The sequence below is a fragment of the Notolepis coatsorum genome (assembly GCF_963971535.1).
Source record: "Notolepis coatsorum genome assembly, chromosome: 16".
In the NCBI taxonomy this organism is placed as follows: Eukaryota; Metazoa; Chordata; class Actinopteri; order Aulopiformes; family Paralepididae; genus Notolepis; species Notolepis coatsorum.
In genome coordinates, this window is record NC_140180.1 from 102629478 (window position 1) to 102650020 (window position 20543).

Genomic DNA, 20543 nt, shown 5'->3' on the forward strand with positions numbered 1-20543 from the left:
GACAGACAGACAGAAAGACAGACTGCGAGTGCTGTAATGCTGTAATACAGCAAACAAACGTTTTAAAGTTAACAACAAAAAGCAACATTATATTGGATCTTCACCTGCTGTGCATAATCAAAGCTGTAGTGCATCGTGATATCTCGGCTTGCAGGTGTGGAAGGGCCTAGAGACAGATGCATGGCCACGCATGTTTTTTTTGTGGAAGCAGTCATCTCCTGTAACAGCTTGCGTTCTCTCTGAACAAGGGCCAGATGTTTGAACTGCACCTGGATGAATGAATGAAAACGTTATTTAACAGATTGCAGAATGGGTACAACACAGTACGGCTCAATACACACAATTGTTAAGGGGATGCAGACCAGAGAAAGAAGTTTGTCTTGTTTACATCAGGGTCCCCCATTTTCAATTCATAGTGACATTTATGACATACATGACATACAGGTATAGTACTGTAACATTTGTGACATAATGATATGCAAATATACAGTACTGTTACACAGAGATCCTAACAGAAAATATATACATAATGGGGAGGAGACTGTACATTAGTAGACTGTACACACCTGGGCCCTCATTCATCAACGTGGCGTAGAAAATGTTCTATTTCCACACGTAAGCACAGAATTTAGAATCAGTGCACGCACAAAAAAAACGGGATTCATCACACGTGCGTACACAGGTTCTACGCACACCTGTCTTGATAAATATGACTTTGATCCTACGTTTGAGCTCGTGCACTGTTTTAAGTATTTGCATACCAGAACCGCCCCGATTAACCATATACGGTAATGGAATACCCCCATGAAATGTGGAAAAATGGACTAAGCAGAGGGAAGCGTGTTATGAGACAGGCTGACAGACGTGTACACGTACGGTGATGTCGGATATGATATCTATTAACCATTGCTGCCTGGGCAGCGCAAACACTAATAAAGACCGTGCTGGAATATGACTGCCTTTTCCCGTTTTGTTTGATTAATACCCAGGGATTAAAGTTCTCCTCAATTTTATTCCAAATCGCGATGGATTTTCCGTCAATTTTCTACCTGCTGCATATGATTTCTAGAGGCATACTACAATCTATTTTGATGTCAGTATTGGGTAGCCTATATAAACAATAATACGAGAGCATATACAAGAACAATGAATCTCACTGCATGTATGATGTAGCCTGCCTTTCAATACATGAACTTGAATTCCATCATGTTTGTGTGCGGGACTCACAAGGCTGTTGTCACAATGGGTGGTACCGGTACAGTAATAACAGTCTACACAATATCACGATGGACCATGCCATAGCCTATGTTCTATTATGACATGATCTGTGACGACAAATGTTCTAGAATGTTTGATTAAGATATCATACTCTGACAGCATGCCTATGATCAACAAAAACGCGAACTTGAATCCCATCATCATATTTACATAGTCTGTCCACTATCTGGTGGCATTGCAATGCGTTTTTTATTCTTTCTTATACAGTAAAAAGGGGAAGAACACTATATCGTGGGTGTTCATATGACTTCCCAGATAGCAAAGTGACATTGATTCAATGCTGGGATGACATCACAATCATCGTTTTGGTTGAGGTTGAAAATGATATTTTGGATCAGTATTGAATAAATGTTGAATTAATGTTGACAACTGATGGCCCTTTTTTAATGTTGGAAAATAAACATTGAATCAACATTGAGTCAGTGTTGACAACTACATTTCAGCTAAATGTCAATGTTGATTCAATATTATTTACATTGACACTTTAACATTGATCCAACCTCGTTTCTATGTCAGTTTGCTAGCTGGGTTGTATTCTGCTTACAGCTTCGAAATTCCACTTGTTTCGTTTAACGTAAAGCCTTTTAAATATAATCAAAACGTTCCCGTGTTTCTGCGGTCTGTGCGCAAAATAATAGCGAGTTGAGCTACGCGGAGCGCAGTCAGTCAGTACACCCCGTATATTCCGATAACGCTATATAAACCATGCTGCATTCATTCTGAGAGAAAGATCTATTATTTCAAATGCTATTTATAGGGTTTTGACCATAATTACACTACTGTTGCTATTTCACAATGAACTATAATGAATTACAGGGGTCATACAGAACACGCGCCAGTGTCTTTATTTCCGCGTTGGAACGAATGCATGTACTGAGGAGCGCTTATGCCGTAGTAACGATATTCTACCACTGGGCGTCAGCTAAGTGTGCTCCTAGATGTGCGTACACATAAGCACGAAGTTAAGTTCAAGTTGAAATTGATGAATCCCACTCTTAGAAATGGTCGTACGCACAGGTTAAGCACATATCTGTGCGTAAGACACGTTGATGAATGAGGGCCCTGGAGTTTCTCCACCTGCAGCTTATCTGGCTTCCCCGCGGCTTGACTCAATTGGTGATTGTTGGTGTAGCATTGAGAACACAGATCTGTCCTGGGTTTTGGGCTCATTATCTGCGGAAGAAGTGCTTTCCACAACCGAACAAAGGATCTCTGACCAACAACACGATATCCTGAAAAGACAAGTGTTTTTGTTAGATTGGTAGAATAGAATAGAATCTTTATTGGCATTGTTGGTAGAACAAAATTTTGTTTGGAGCATCACCACTGGCATACAAGCATACTGAATATAACATGTACTTTTTTATTTTCACCACAGTGCAACCGTTTTGAAACAAATTTCAGATCTAATTGTTCCTACATGTTAACAATAGGGAAGAGAAACTTGAAAGCCTTTCAATATTTGTCAAAAACTTTACCTTTTGTGTTATATTATCCCGAATAATAAGCGTTATTAAAGAAATTCATACAGAACTATGAACCTTGAACCCCAGATCCCTTCAGGAAGTGTAGTTTTCCAAGAATTCCAACGCTGGCGATGTGCATTACAAAATGGCCACAAAAAGACTACAATTCCCAAAATATCCAAAATGGACGCCCTCGCAGGTAGAATGGCCAAATCGAAAAGTTAAAACTATCTAGACACTTTTAACCTATTGCTAAACTAACGTATTGATGATAATATATATTCTACATGCCATTGTGACATGTTCATGATGTTAATACTTGAATTACGTTTGAAATTAACATCGCTACGTTTCTGTCCTGTAGATCCGATTGTGGTTACACACCACACAAAACATACATCTACATCTACGTATACAATACAATATACAATCATAAATACACTTACCCTGTTGAATGTCAATATTTCTTCCTTCTCTTCCCCTGTTGAGAGCAGCTGACAAGCTCTGTGCGTCCATTGTTAACGTTAATTTCTCTGTGTGAATGTTACCTGGGCTCAGTGAATCTGAATAAACACAGTGTGGGCGTACCTCTTAATGTGCAGACTATTCACATGCAAAAATTTACCAGCCCCCCTTGCTCCGTGCAGAGGACAGACTTCGGTCTCAAAACAGCCTTTTTTAAACACAGAATTATTACAATTAGAGTTATTATATCTGTTCGCTGTTATACTAAATATGTTCTTCAACACTCGAACTGTAATTATATAAAAAAAAACGGAAAATAACTAAACAAAACAAAAATTAACTTTTTTTTCTTTTTTTGAAGAACCCAAGATGCCGACTTGTTGATGGTAATGGTGATAGTTGTACTGTACCTACTTAAATATTCGTACACTTGTGATTTCGCAGAAGCTCTGACATGCACAGTAGGCTATACTCAGTGTGTGGTTTTGCCAATGCGTGCACGCCCGTGTTTGTGTGTGTGTGTGACATTGTGATACCTCTGTACATGTTTGCAAAATGTTTGGTATAGCGCCCCCCCGCCCCCCCCCCCCTGGAGAATAATTCACCAGCCGCCACTGCTCTCAGTATTGACGCCCCCCCTCTATCTCTCTTTCAGTATTTAACTTATATCTCTATAAGAGTAGTGAATCATGGTGTTTATGTTACACCACATGATACTGTATTATTCCATAGACCCCTACAGTGAGAGAGTGTGTGTGTGTGTGTGTGTGTGTGTGTGTGTGTGTGTGTGTGTGTGTGTGTGTGTGTGTGTGTGTGTGTGTGTGTGTGTGTGTGTGTGTGTGTGTGTGTGTGTGTGTGTGTGTGTGTGTGTGTGTGTGTGTGTGGTGTGTGTGTGTGTGTGTGTGTGTGTGTGTGTGTGTGTGTGTGTGACATGTGACAGAAGAGCACAGTCAGGATATACTGCCAAGGATGAAACACAAAAAAGCTCAGAGCTTATATCCATTGTGGTCCTTGTAGGGGGGTGGGGGAGTGTGATGCTTAATACATGCATCATACAAAACGTGACATCACAACACATCACATATACCATTTAACATTTATATACATACAGACTCATACAACATGCAAGGGTGCCTTAAGCTAAGTGTCTAGGTCAAGTATAGTCCCTTTTGAGCCATGTCTTCAGGCTGGACTTGAATCTAATGGCATTGTCTACTATTTTCAGGTCACTGGGCAGACTGTTCCAAAAGACAGCTGCTGAATACAGAAAAGACTCCTTCCCCATACAGCTCCTGAATCTGACTGGCACAAAGTCAGTTGAGCTGCGCCTAGTTTGGTATGCATGGGTGTCTCTGATTTGGTTGAAGTAGTTGTTAAAGTACACTGGCACTACCCCGTGCACTATTCTGTGAACTAGGCACATCCCTATCTGGTTTACTCTGTCTTCCACCTTAAGCCATCTCATGATCTCAAAGTGAGATGGGTCAAGGTGGGTTCGGGCAGGTAGCCTTAGTATTACCCTGATTAGCTTGTTTTGTGATGTCTGTAGTTTTATTTTTTGACTTTTGGGGGCACTGTTGTACCAGGAGCCACACACATAGTCATAGTGACACTGTATGAGTGATTGTGGTAGATTTTAATAGACATAGATCATAACCATCATTGTTTATAAGAAAGGTCATAAGATTAAGTTTTGATTAGGAAAACAGCTGCACTACTAGTCAGCCAACCGAATACATTCTTCTGGTGATCAAAGTACTCCAACCTTTTGCCCTGTGTACCCCTCACAAAAGAGTTGTGTGTCTATGGCCACTCAAAATAGCCTGTTGTAAAAGACACGGTTTGAACAAGATAACCTTCTGCCCCTTAGGGAGTGATTGAACAATAGAAGCCATCTGGTTCCTAGGGTGGGACAGGAAGGAGAAGTCCTAGCGAACACAATGAGGTGATAAGGTTAACAGGGTCAAAGTGCCCATGAAGTGTTATACGGCCTGGGGGACACAAGGACATGCAACTGTTAACTTATGTGTGCTTACTGAGGTAGAATGTTTATCATCAATGTGAGACTATTAGGCTGGAGCTTAGTAAATGAAAGCTAAAAGTATAAACTGTATAAAAGAAATTGATGTAAGTTAAAATGAATGATTAGGCTTGTTAGCTTCACTGAAAGTCAGTAGACTTTGCATTACAGATTTAAATCCCCGGCAGAATAAGATTAGTTTCACTTAAGGTGAAATTAGTCTTAAAGATAACAGAATGTGTTCAAGTATAATATCTATGTGTTTATGTGATCAATTGCAATTCAAATATATATGTTATGAAATCAATAACCCAAGTATTAGGTTGTTAGACAGTGTTTGTTCTCTGACTGGAGAACAAAGGAAAGTTCAGTTGGCTGCAAAGTCAACCCCCTGTTGCATTCAAACATAGAGAGGCTGTGATTGGACAAACCACAGCTGATGATGTCATCACACAGAGACGCTGGGCCTTGGGATATAATGGGATGTTGTGATGGGGAGAGACACTCTGAAAAACCCAACTCACCAGGACAACACCTATCACCCATCCACACCAGAGGCGGACAAAGGACAAAGGAACTTTTGGAGGGAAAACCGAACTATACTTTGTTTGTCAGCCAGACAACAAAGACCATCAACAACTTATCAACTATCATTCTTTATCTACTGTAATATTAGTCTGGTTGTTATCAAGACGGCATAGTGTCTTTGATCACAATTATAGCATTCTTTATTGTAATTTGTATACAACTCTTAACTTTGATTAAACAGCTGTTATATAACCTTTTTCCTCCTGATTTCCTCCTGCCTGCACCGCTGAGAAGTTAAAAAGTAATTCCCAGAGCTTTAGAGTTATTGAAACAACGCAGAGTACTAACCACCCGGTTCTGGTACAGAGCAGAACCGTTATTAGCTTGGGAATCTACTTCATTTTTGGTGCCGTTCGACCCGTGAACAAGTGGCGGCCCAGGACGAGAATTTTTTTTCCTTCACTCATCAACCTCATCAGCGGACGACGGAGGACACAGCTGCGGGAGCTTCGTTCCTGAGAGAGAGGTGAGTGTTGGAGAAGAATGGGCTGCTCTGTTCGAACAACAAGGGGTTGGGAAAAGAAATTGCTTCATGTAGAATTATGTGAAGTAATTAAAAGACCTCATGTTATTGTAATATGATGACGTATTGGGTGCACAGACTATCTGATTACGGGACATGGTTATAGCGTCGTATGGCGACTGATGAAAGGTTTTTCTGGCCAGGAAACGCGGTAGTCTGGTGGCGTGCGATAGGAGGCGCTTCCTGAACAATACGAGTTCCCAAGAACGTATTTTCGGGAAAAGGAGCGCTAGAATGATTGGGAATTTGCGTATTCTGAAGGGGGAGAGAGCCGTATGTACGGAATAGATGGGCTCTGTTGCTCTTTAGAACATGTAAATCGGTTTGGTAAGACGAATTAGGACCTTCGTGATCAGGGAACATGGTTTGTGAGGTTACAGGATTATTACGTAATAATTAATATAAGCGGGGCCGTGATCATGCTCAAGGGGCTTCAATAGGATGGTTTTGCTGACTGAACATGGGTAGTCAGGACATGTATCTGCGGGAAGCTATCAAGCCGAATTAAATGAAGATGTATGTTCGATTTTAGGGCGTATATCGAGCAGATCCGGAGATCTTTTTTGACCTTGAGCATAACCGGCGTGTTAGTTGATTGCGTATGCTGTAGCAATAAGCGGACAATGTGCTTAAAAACAATTCGGTCGAGATGACTGATAAGTACTTAGTGGGAATTTGATTACAAAGCTATGGTAAGCTTAAACATTCAGTATAAAAGTGTGTGCGAATACGTTTGATCTCGTGTTTAATAGTCGCGCTGCCATGCGACGTTCGAGAGACGATAATATGTGCGTGAATGGAGGTTTGTATTTTTATTTATAGTTAGGAAGCGTGTATGATTGAATGGTTGGAGAATGGCTATGGTTAGGTATGATTGGTGGTACGTATGAGAATATTGTTGTATTATTATGTAATTTAAGTCACCGGTTAGCCGTGGGGAAATGTAATGATAACGCCGGTTTTTCGGGGCCGGTGGAACGCAGCGGCAGTTGGCTACTGTATTAGCCGGGAGGGCGACCGGAGGATGAGGCGGACAGATAGGCGTAGGTTCAAGTGTATAAGGTCGATCGATAGTGTCTTGGGATTACGGGGATGTGTTAAGCACTTAAAAATGTTCATATTCGACGTGGATAAAATAGTTCTATAATGTTTTAGGTGAACGGGATGGTATGTTGCGGGGACCCGGAAGTCGTTCTGAGCTCACCGGTGGTGACGACAGAGGGGTCAAGCTAGTGTTTTGTGGCGGCCTATAGGCTGTTATGTTTTTATATTTCTGTTTAGATCACTACACTGGCGTTTTGAGGGGATTAGGGTTCTGTTGTGGGGAATGTGGTGTTGTATTAACATTGCGAGGTGTCGGCCCGCACGGCAATACGGGTCGATGGGTCGTTGGGGAACGTTTTTATGGGATCATGGGAGAAGCTAAGCTAATGCTACCTAGCCGCGCTAACGGCTAAAGCGGTCGCCGGTTGTGACGTCATAAGGGTGCGCGGTCTGGCGGCCTGCGACGAAGCGGCCTGCGACGTAGCTAACGAAGCTAATATGCTAAGCTAACTGTGCTGACGTCATGGCATGACGGGGCTCTCGGGATGTCTCGCGATGGGACGTCCATCTTGGTAGGGGCGCCGGCGTCCATCTTAGTAGGGGCACCGAGCGTCCATTGTTAAGGGGAAGGTGGAGTTTATTTAGGAATACGGTAGGGGGCAGAAGAGGACAGGATGAGTTTCCTTTTGGTACTATTTTTGGGTTCTGCTCACAGAACGTTTTCATTTGGGGGTTAGTGTACTGGTAAGGTGAGTTTAGATTGTTGTGCTTTAATCTGGTGGTGGATTGTGGGGCCTTGGCCCCCCCTCCCCCTCGTACACTCTCTCTCACCCCCCCCTCTCTCTCTTTCTCTCTTTCCTTCTCTCACCCCCCCCCCCTCTCCCTCTCTCTCTTTCCTTCTCTCACCCACCCCCCCCCCTCTCTCTCCTCTCTCTTTCCTTCTCTCACCCCCCCCTCTCCCTCTCTCTCTTTCCTTCTCTCACCCCCCCCCTCTCCCTCTCTCTCTTTCCTTCTCTCACCCCCCCCCTCTCTCTCTCTCTCACCCCCTCCCTCTCTCTTTCTCTTTCACCCCCCCCTCTCTTTCTTTCCTTCTCTCACCCCCCCCCCCCTCTCTCTCATTCTATCTTTCCTTCTCTCACCCCCCCCCCCTCTCCCTCTCTCTCTTTCCTTCTCTCACCCCCCCCTCTCTCTCTCTCTCTCTCACCCCCTCCCTCTCTCTTTCTCTTTCACCCCCCCCCTCTCTTTCTTTCCTTCTCTCACCCCCCCTCTCTCTCTCTCTCCTCCCTCCCTCTCCCTCTCGCCTTCCCCCTCTCTCCCTCTCCCTCTCACCTCCCCCTCTCTCCCTCTCCCTCTCACCTCCCCCCCTCTCTCTCTCTCTCACCCCCCCTATCTGCTCGCTGCCACACTGCGCACATTTTCATTTTAGCGGGGGTACGGGGACTGCTGGACGTCGTGGCGGGGGTGGGCTCGTTGCCTGCCACCGCGCATTAACGGGGATGCGCTATGCGTGCACTCGTCAAAAGCTCGCTGCCACACTACGCGCATTGGGTTATATTGTGTGTGGGTATTTGGGTGACGGTGGTTACGGTGGTTGATTGGTGTCAGAGGTGCTGTGTGTGTGTGGCAGTGGTTGTGAGTGGAATGATCTTTGGATATCCTTGAGTGGGAGGCCCGGGGTTTCGCGTTCCAGGTTGCAAACTGGGGGTGACGCCGTGGGCCACAGGTCGGGTTGACCAGTGAGATGTCATTGGTCGGCAGGGATATCAATGTGGGGATGGTGTCGGCGCCTGGGTTTTATGAACGGGTTGTGTGACACTGTTCTAACTGCACGGGGACTTCAGTGACATAAGGCACTGAAAATTGATTTCTGTTCTCGTGAGAAGCGCGTTTTAACACCTAAGGGGTTAGGTGTTACGGGGGAAATATAGTGAGTGTGTGAGAAATTGTGTGGTGAAATATGTATGTTACTGATATGTATAATGTAATATGAGCGGAATACATTGTTAGGCTTTCACGGACAGAAATAAATATAGTTACACATAGAAGCGAAGATAAAGCGTAATTATACACATAGTCATTTGCAAAGAACAAATTAGAGTAAAGTGAGATTATTCACCTAAATTACCATGTCCAATACAGATGTTTAGAAATGATAGGCTGTAAATAACAAATTTCTGATTGACCAACAGAAGGAGAAGGTTGATGCAAAATAAGTTCCCCGGGGTTGTGTTGAGGAGGATCATGACAACGGGATTGAGAGTTCTGGTTTTCCAATGGAGACAACTGAAAAAAGATTAAGGCTGTGTCATTGATAAATCAAAACGGAAATTGCACAAATGCTCTCAAGTGATTTTTAGTATAGGAGATGCCCGACATTCCATCCTTAAAGATAAATTATGGATTGTGAACGGGAAATGTCACTGATAATTAAGTGTATGTTTTTTCTTCTCTTTTCACAGCTGCTCCAGGACGGATGGCCAGCGCTGACAATTTCGAACCCCAACAGGGAAATCAAAGAGACTGTTGAAAGTCGGGGGGTATAGTATCACATAGCGAGTTATCAATGAATACAGAGAAACTTGCTTTCCAAACGGTGATATTACGAGTGTTTGAAGGTGTGAGAATGGAAAATACACAGATAGGAGCAACTGGAGGGTTAGATGCACTAACCATAGAAAGGGTAGACAATCTGTCTATTTCAACGACTGGAGATGTCACAATAAAAGTGACGAAAAAATGGCCAAAGATATTCAGGCCATTACAGAACCGGTATAGAATGCGTACCCAAATCAAAAAACAGAAAAAGAGATTACGAAAGGTGATGAAAAGAAATAATGCCGGTAGTGGGGTAATGCCGATAACCTCTGCAGACATTACATTGACCGAATTGAACAGTGACGTTAACCTGATTGACTGGAATGTGATCGACTCCCCTCTAGTGTCCAGTGTGACGGAGGGACTGGAAATAATGTCTTTTACTCCGCCACAGGGAGTCGTTGCAGCGAGCGACCCAGAGACAACTGTATTACCCGAGTCGATCCACGCTGAAGTGTCCGTTGCAGGTGACTGCCAGTTAACCAAGAGACAAAGAAAGCAACTGAGGAGAGCGATGTTGTTGCAGCAGTCCCAGGGAGTTGACGCTGGCCGTACGGCGGGAATAGAGACCGACAACAGGTATGGGATAATACATGAACAGTTTCTACAGCCCACCTGTGTCTCGTGCCCAGGTTTTCTCCACCCCCACCATCAGTACCAAACTGAGGGATGTGGCCCGATGACTAGGAGCCAGTCAACAAGGGCCAGGGTGGAGGAAGAGGGGAAGACGTGCCTCCCTCTAGAACAACAGCTAACCGAGGCTAGACAGGTAGTGGAATACCTCCAAGGCCTAATCCAGTCCACACAGCCCGGAGGGGAGACAGGTTCCAATGGAGAACCAGATGGCCAGAGACGGGCCCAGTTGGGGCCACAAGGGGGTCCTGCGCCGGAACAACAACAAACCCCAAGAGGGAGACAGTGGCAACCACGAGGAAGAGGTGGAGGCAGAGGCAGGAATCCGAATGGATACGCGGTGCGGCGGATGGAGTGTTGGCCGTGCGGGACTCTCGGACACCTTTCTCGGGAATGTGAGTGGGACTATCTATCCACAACAGGAGGCCCTCGATGGGGGAACAGAGGAGGTGGGCGTGGGCAAAACCAAGGTCGGTATCAAGTACAGTGTCCACAGCCCGCAAGCTCCCCCTGTCCAGGACCCCCGCAACACCAAAGCCAAGATGAGAGGCGGGGCCCAGCAATGGGAAGTCAAGCCGCCAGCGCTGAGATGGGGGAAGAGGCGGCGTCCTATAGACAACAGGGAGCGTTTGTACAAAGACTGGTAGCGGGCCCCTCTCAACAACAGGCTCGAGGAACTGTGACTGAACCAAATAGGTACGTGGCTTTCTCCTCAGAACAGGCTCAAGGGAACCATGGCGGTGATGGCAGACAGCAAGGACATGCTCTGGGCCCGATGACCCCAGGGTCATCCGATCACAGGCGGCTGACCCACCGGGTCCCACAACCCAGGGGACAAGGACAGGTTGCTGGATCTGTGGACTGAAAGGTCATTTTCAAAAGGTCATGTCTGCAGAGGCCACCGGCAGAATAAAAATATATACAACTGACTAGGGTAAAGGTGGGATATATTGAATAATAAAATATGCTCCTAATTAGATTAGAATAAAAATAGAATAAAAAATAAATAGAGGGGCTAGGTGATTAGATTATGAATGGAAGTTACTAAAAACGGATGTATGATTGACTGACAAATGCATGAACTAATCAGACTAACAAGAAAATCAAATTATGTTAAACAGTTAATATTGACACTGCGGAAGCTAGTGGTCAGTAAATTATCCATGCTTGGTCAATATTCAGATTGGTCAAAGGGTGGAGTGCATGATTAGGAGATTAAAAAGACCCATAGTTGTTTCTAGTTTTTTATAGTATTGATAGATGGGTATTAACAGTTATGAGTAATAGAAATAGGTGTTTACTTTTATTTTTCTATATATTTTTTTCTTAGGGTACCTGGCAAGCTGGGAGTGATCTCGACACATCAGGACGGGGTAGTATGTCTATAAAATGGACTGGGAACAAAGTGAATGGACATGAGCTGGTTCATGGATTTTTGTTCTCCGCCCATTGAATACCCGGTTTTAGGGGCTGGGGGTGTGTCGTGATTGGTGAAAGTGTTGGGGAGCATGATTCTCTGTACATTAATAAAGCTCAATAGGTTTGGTCGCTATTGGCCAAGTTAGTCTTTGTGTAGGGTGTGAACATGTGCAATTGATGATTGGCTTGTGGGGGACTCCGTGGGCTTGATGAAGGCTGGCGGAGAGTGTGGAAGATGTGTGTTTAAGGCGGACTGTGATTTGTTGCCATACACACAGGACTACTGGGAGAGTGGATATGTCAGTGCTGACTGTCCGGGCCGGGGTGCAGCTGTCCGAGGACGGAGGTATGATGTTTAGAATTTTATTCCACATCAAAGGGTGGTGGGGTATACTGTTTTGACAGCATAATATAAAGAGAGCCATGTGCATTTTTCAGAATTTTGAATATTAAACGACCAAGAAGCCATAAGATATATAGATAAATGATTTGGAAAAGAAGGTTGTCAAAACTCAGACCAGTAAAGAGTGTCTGAGGGAGGAAAAATATGGATTCTCAATCAATTGTTGTGGTAGAAGTAACCTGCACTGTCCACCGAAGCGATATATACTCACTGCAGGATACGGATGGGAGATTGGGGAACCAGACACTGGCTAGTGTCTACCCAAAGGTCCATGGGGAATTCCAACGCTGCAGGGCACCTAGAGAAGAACCAGGAGAAGCCTACCTCTCAGGCCGGGAGAGTTCCGGCCAACGCAGTGACCGGGTCTTGAGGCTTCAGAGGGAAACGACAGGCAACCAACGAGGAGACAGGCGGCTAGGCCTCAGCAACAACTCCGGCTGTCAACAGACGGGCTGCAAGGCCTTAACCATTGACCAGGGGGTCTACAAGCGAAAGGGGGGAGCTGCTATCGCCCCTATCAACGACCAGGCGGAGGGGGAGAGAAGCAAACATCTTCCACTAATCCAAGGGTCAATGGGGGTTGAGCAGCCAGCGACGACCTCCCCACTGCTGTGACAGCAATAGAAAAATACAGCAGGGGGTCCTACCCCTAATAGAGGTCAACACGAGACAAGATTCTCGACAGAAGACGGGTGTGATAGAAAGGCAATTTGCTTTCTAAATTCCACCTCACAGAATGGGTGGTCGCATTCAGCAGTCGTGAACTGCACCAGCTCTGAGCGATACGGAGGAGGCCAGGTCGATTTAGAAGACATTGACCCCCCTCCTCATCGTTCTAAGTCAGAATTTGACAAATCACAGTTGAAACCAATGGAAATTGATCTTGGTACGAAACGGCTTATTAAAGACAGTACACGGGGCAAAAATAACCAAAAATGGACTGCTAATAAAGGTGTTATATTGTTGTATAAGTATACATAAGAAGGGGATTTAGAAAAAAGAAGGGACGGTTGAATTTTAGGATCTGAGTGTGGCAAACCATATGTATTTTATCCCAGTATGATTTAAAATGTCTTAAGTATTATCCAGATAGTAGTGTGTAGAAGTTAAGATCTATGTTTAAACATAATTAAGGATAGATAAACTATCCGAGTGTGGAAATGTGGTAGATTTTAATAGACATAGATCATAACCATCATTGTTTATAAGAAAGGTCATAAGATTAAGTTTTGATTAGGAAAACAGCTGCACTACTAGTCAGCCAACCGAATACATTCTTCTGGTGATCAAAGTACTCCAACCTTTTGCCCTGTGTACCCCTCACAAAAGAGTTGTGTGTCTATGGCCACTCAAAATAGCCTGTTGTAAAAGACACGGTTTGAACAAGATAACCTTCTGCCCCTTAGGGAGTGATTGAACAATAGAAGCCATCTGGTTCCTAGGGTGGGACAGGAAGGAGAAGTCCTAGCGAACACAATGAGGTGATAAGGTTAACAGGGTCAAAGTGCCCATGAAGTGTTATACGGCCTGGGGGACACAAGGACATGCAACTGTTAACTTATGTGTGCTTACTGAGGTAGAATGTTTATCATCAATGTGAGACTATTAGGCTGGAGCTTAGTAAATGAAAGCTAAAAGTATGAACTGTATAAAAGAAATTGATGTAAGTTAAAATGAATGATTAGGCTTGTTAGCTTCACTGAAAGTCAGTAGACTTTGCATTACAGATTTAAATCCCCGGCAGAATAAGATTAGTTTCACTTAAGGTGAAATTAGTCTTAAAGATAACAGAATGTGTTCAAGTATAATATCTATGTGTTTATGTGATCAATTGCAATTCAAATATATATGTTATGAAATCAATAACCCAAGTATTAGGTTGTTAGACAGTGTTTGTTCTCTGACTGGAGAACAAAGGAAAGTTCAGTTGGCTGCAAAGTCAACCCCCTGTTGCATTCAAACATAGAGAGGCTGTGATTGGACAAACCACAGCTGATGATGTCATCACACAGAGACGCTGGGCCTTGGGATATAATGGGATGTTGTGATGGGGAGAGACACTCTGAAAAACCCAACTCACCAGGACAACACCTATCACCCATCCACACCAGAGGCGGACAAAGGACAAAGGAACTTTTGGAGGGAAAACAGAACTATACTTTGTTTGTCAGCCAGACAACAAAGACCATCAACAACTTATAAACTATCATTCTTTATCTACTGTAATATTAGTCTGGTTGTTATCAAGACGGCATAGTGTCTTTGATCACAATTATAGCATTCTTTATTGTAATTTGTATACAACTCTTAACTTTGATTAAACAGCTGTTATATAACCTTTTCCTCCTGATTTCCTCCTGCCTGCACCGCTGAGAAGTTAAAAAGTAATTCCCAGAGCTTTAGAGTTATTGAAACAACGCAGAGTACTAACCACCCGGTTCTGGTACAGAGCAAAACCGTTATTAGCTTGGGAATCTACTTCATGATCCAGCAAGAATCTTCATCGCTGACTGATCTAAAAAATTAGAGATTCTGGCTAGGTATCTAGTCCTGTTATTGATCTTTGTAAGTGCTTGGTGAGCCATGCTTTCCCCTGATAAGCTGTTTTCCAGGACGCAACCAAGATATTTCACAGATGTTTTGTCTGTGAGAACAGTATCTCCTATTCTAATGTTAAAACCTGGCGATTTTCTGAGCCTGACCTTTGACCCGAATAGAATGGACTCAGTCTTCCCCACGTGGAGGGAGAGCTTGTTGTGGCCTAGCCAGTCGCTAACCTTCTCTAGTTCTGCACTCAATGTCTGCTCAACCACTTGTTTGTCTTTGTGAGACACTAGTAAGGCGGAGTCATCCGCGTATAAAAAAAGGTCACATGAGCAAGCTGCTTTCAGGTTATTTATATACAGGAGAAAGAGGAGCGGACCCAAAACACTCCCTTCCGGGACCCCGCACTCTACTGTCCGAGGACTGGAGAGTACTCCGTTTATATCTACCACCTGTTGTCTCCCTGTTAGGTAGGAACCAATCAATTTCTGAGCTGCCTCATTAAAGCCTAGTGTGTGTGTGTGTGTGTGTGTGTGTGTGTGTGTGTGTGTGTGTGTGTGTGTGTGTGTGTGTGTGTGTGTGTGTGTGTGTGTGTGTGTGTGTGTGTGCATGTGTTGTGTGTGTGTGTGTGTGTTTGTGTGTATATATGTATGTTTGTCTGCGTGCACGCGCATGTTTTCTCTTGCTCACTCTCTCCGTTTGTTGGGATATATTAGGATGTATTGTAGGTGTGAGTGAGTGTGTGTGTGTGTGTGGGGTGGTGCTTGTGTATGGTCTCTCTCTCTCTTCGCATTGCACCTATATCTAGATCATAGTTCTGTTGTGAGTCATGGTGTTTGTGTGATAAATCCAGTTTGTCGATTATTCCACAGACCCCCTATGGTGTGTATACGTGTGTGTGTGTGTGTGTGTGTGTGTGTGTGTGTGTGTGTGTGTGTGTGTGTGTGTGTGTGTGTGTGTGTGTGTGTGTGTGTGTGTGAGTATTGTATGTGAATGCGTGTTTTAAATCTCTCCTATAGACCCAAGTCCCAATATGCAACACTGAACGTCACAGGAAGTCCTTCATACCAACAGCCATCAGACCGTACAACGCCTCACTCTGCCTCACTGAGCACAGAGTAAATCCCTGGGTATCTTCCTGTACATTTACATTTGCATTTTACTGTACATTTTACTGTATATTGTCGGACGGTATATTTCCGAATTTTAGAATGTATATACATATTTTAGAATGTATATCTCTGACTGTGTATTTTTATTTGATTCCTATTCTATTTTTGAATTTTGACTAAATGTTCATTGTGAACGATCTGTGGTGCTGAATTTCCCTCGGGATTAATAAAGTACTTCTATTCTATTCTAATTCGGGATGTCCGATATTATTGGCCTATATCGGCATTAAAATGTGATATTGGAAAATATCGGTATCGGTTAAAAAAAAAAAAAAATATATATATATATATATATATATATATATATTAGTGCTGTCAGGCGATTAAAAAAATTAATCTAATTAATTACAGGATTTGTAATTAATTAATCTAATTAATCGCATTTTAATCGCATAACCATTTTATGCCTGAAATTCTATTTTCTATAATCATATTTCCAATTGCATGTGTCCAGATGGCAGAATTCAGTACTGTATATAGTACAAAACCTTCTGTTTAATCATCTTCCATCTATTAATTTGCTTAGATTTTTCAGGTCTGGTCAATTTGAGCATGGTGTTATTCACAGTCAAAGATAAAAAAAATATGTATTGATATTCTCATTTGGTTCATTAAAATTGACTAAAAATAAAATTTTCATTCAATCAATCACCGCACAGATTGATTGATTGAATGAAAATGTTATTAACAGATTACAGAATGGGTACAGTACGGCTCAATACACACAATTGTTAAGGGCATGCAGACCAGAGAAAGACTTTCGTCTTGTTTACATCAGGGTCCCCCATTTTCAATTCATAATGAATTGTAAGTAAGGGTGCAACTTGCACCGTGCAATCCATTCTTTGTGGATCTAGCCCACAGTATTTCTGACACTGGGAATACATTCCCTGAGATTCATAGATGTCCCTAGAATCAGATACCAAGAACATGCAAATGGACCATATTAAAAAAAAGTCTGTAAATGTGTATTCTACATTATCATGGAATGAATAAGATACAAAAAAAAAATTATAAAAAAAAAAAAACTTTTATTTTTGTAATTAATTTTGAGTTAATTTTCATAACGCGATAATTTGCTGTGTAATTAATTAATCTAATTAACGCGATAAACTGACAGCCCTAATATATATATATATATATATATATATATATATATATATATATTAAGGCTGTCAAATATATCGCGTTAATATCGCGTTAACTCCCGATTATATTAATGCCACTAATTTTTTTAACTCAAGATTAACTAAAAAAAAAAAAAAAAAAAAAAATGTTTTTATTTTTATTTTTTTTTACTAGACTTCACTCAGGTGTATTATTGATGCTCTCATTGATACTATGTTTGTTTCTGAAGTGTGTGTGTGTGTGTGTGTGTGTGTGTGTGTGTGTGTGTGTGTGTGTGTGTGTGTGTGTGTGTGTGTGTGTGTGTGTGTGTGTGTGTGTGTGTGTGTGTGTGTGTGTGTGTGTGTGTGTGTGTGTGTGTGTGTGTGTGTGTGTGTGTGTGTGTGTGTGTGTGTGTGAGATATAGAGAGAGAGGGGGGTGAGAGAGATGAGGAAGGGGCAAAAGAGAAAAAGATCTGGGAGAGTGTGTGTGTGAGGGAGAGAGGGGGGTGTGTGATTAATCAGCCCTTGTGTGTGTGAATGTAACAAGTTCCTAACGTTTTCTTTCCCCTATTATTTCATGCACACTTTATTCATTGTTTTAAATTATTATTTTCTTTTAAGTTATTTTGTGCATCACTCTGTTTTGAATTTGATGCAAATTTGCAATGCATGAGGGTCATCCTTTTGTGTTAAATGGCTGCACAAAGCAAGCATTTGTTGACTCGCATGTTGATAAGAGTATTAAAACTTGGAACTTGAAAAAGATCTGTTTAAGGTTAAAAAAAATTAAAAATAAAAATTCGATTAATTTGCGATTAATCGCGAGTTAACTATGGACAATCATGCGATTAATCGAGTTAAATATTTTAATCGTTTGACAGCACTAATATATATATATATATATATATATATATATATATATATATATATATATATATATATATATATATTTATATAATTCTAATCTATTCTTGTGTATCTGTTCTGCTTCGTCCTCCAGCCCTCGTCTTCTCAGCAAACAACTGGACCATCAAAGGCACGACCAGCTCCAGAGGACACGCACACGCACACGCACACACACACACGCGCGCACACACGCACACGCACACACACACGCACACGCACAGCTATACATTCCAACAGAGCATTGAGCCACAGCTCTAGGCTATAGCAGCTCACTCACACACACACACACACACACACACACACACACACACACACACACACACACACACACACACACACACACACACACACACACACACACACACAAAGCAATCGGTTTTGATAGTCTATCAGTGAGCTGGATGCAATCCTACCTTGAGGGGAGGGAACAGATGGTGGAGGTAAACGGTACCCTATCCCCCCCCCCTCCCAGTGAGCTGTGGTGTTCCACAAGGAAGCATACTAGGACTGCTACTGTTCCTAATTTATGCAAATGACATCAGCTTGTGACTGCAACTTGTTCCTGTTTGCGGACGACTCAGCCCTGCTGGTCTCTGACAAGAACAAGTTACAGGTTGAAAAAACCCTCAGCTCGGAACTAGGCAAAATCTGCATATGGCTCGCTGATAACAAACTATTATTACACATGGGCAAAACAGAGTCCATTCTCTTCGGCTCAAATAACAAACTCAGCAAGACCGACGGCTTCTCAGTTACAGTGGGTGACAATATTGTCACAAGGAAAGATGAAATTACCTACCTGGGTTCCATCCTAGAGGCTAATCTCTCCTGTGACAAAATGGCATCCAATGTAATAAAAAAAAGTCAACCAACGAACTCGATTCTTGTACCGGATCTCCTCTCTGGTAAACAAGAATACCCTGAAGACTCTGGCAGGAGCACTCATTCAAGAGTACTACGACTATGCTTGCACCTCATGGTACCAAAGCACCTCAAAGGCGCTAAAAACAAAATTACAAACATCTCAAAACAAACTGGTCAGACTACTGCTTGACCTTACTCCTAGAACCCACCTCACCCATCCCCACTTTGACAACCTAGGATGGCTTAGAGTAGACGACAGAATACAGCAACTTGCAATGGGCCTGGTCTACAAGATACACTACACGACCAAGGTACCCATGTACATGTCAAAATACTTCCCAAAGGTCAGTGAATACCACGATCACAACACCAGAGGGAGCTCCACAAATCATGTTAAACCCAGATTCGGCTCAAACAAGGGACTAAACATGTTTTGCAATTCTGCCACATCAATGTGGAACGCCCTACCTAAAGCTGTAAAGGAATGTGAATCACTACCCACTTTCAAAACCACTCTCAAAGAACACCTACGGGAGACTGCAATTCGAAACTGGCCCCTGTAAATGTCCTAACCCAACCCCCTCCAATGTACAGTCATTTACCTAATATGATTGTCAATATTCCAATGTACAGTTTTGCTTGTTTGTACAGTGTTTCCCCCCCCCAACCCCCTCCAATGTACAGTAAATTACCTAGTATGGTTGTCAATATTCCAATGTACAGTCTTGCTTGTACAGTTGTACAGTGTTTCCACCCCCCCCCAACCCCTCCTACCCAACCCCCCCCCCACCCAACCCCACCCAACCTCCTCCAATGTACAGTTTTTACGTCAAATGTATATACTCCCTTTTCTTTTTGTATCACAAACAGTACTGTATTTGCAAATCTGCTATGTCATAAATGTATAGATGTAGCAGTACTGTCTATCTGTATGTCATGTATGTCATATATGTCCTGATGAATTGAAAATGGGGGACCCTGATGTAAACAAGACGAAAGTCTTTCTCTGGTCTGCATCCCCTTAACAATTGTTTGTATTGAGCTGTACTGTATTGTACCCATTCTGCAATCTGTTAATAAAGTTTTCAATCAATCAATCAATCAAACACACACACACACAGCTATACATTCCAACAGAGCATTGAGCCACAGCTCTAGGCTATAGCAGCTCACACACACACACACACGCACATGCACATGCACACGCACACACGCACACACACACACACACACGCACACACACGCGCGCACGCACACGCGCACACACGCACGCACACACACACACACACACACACACACACACACACACACACACACACAGAACAGCTTTGATGAGATGCCCAAATGTCTCCTTTTATCTGCCTCCATTGTTTGCATGTCTGTTTTGGGGATGTTCTTCATGTATGTGAGTTTTCCCGCCTCTCTGTGTTGGTGTGCGTTTGGCTGTTTGTGTTGTTTGTATTCTCTTTTTCTCTGTGTGTGTGTCGGAAGAAGAAAACTAGTCTTCAAACACTTC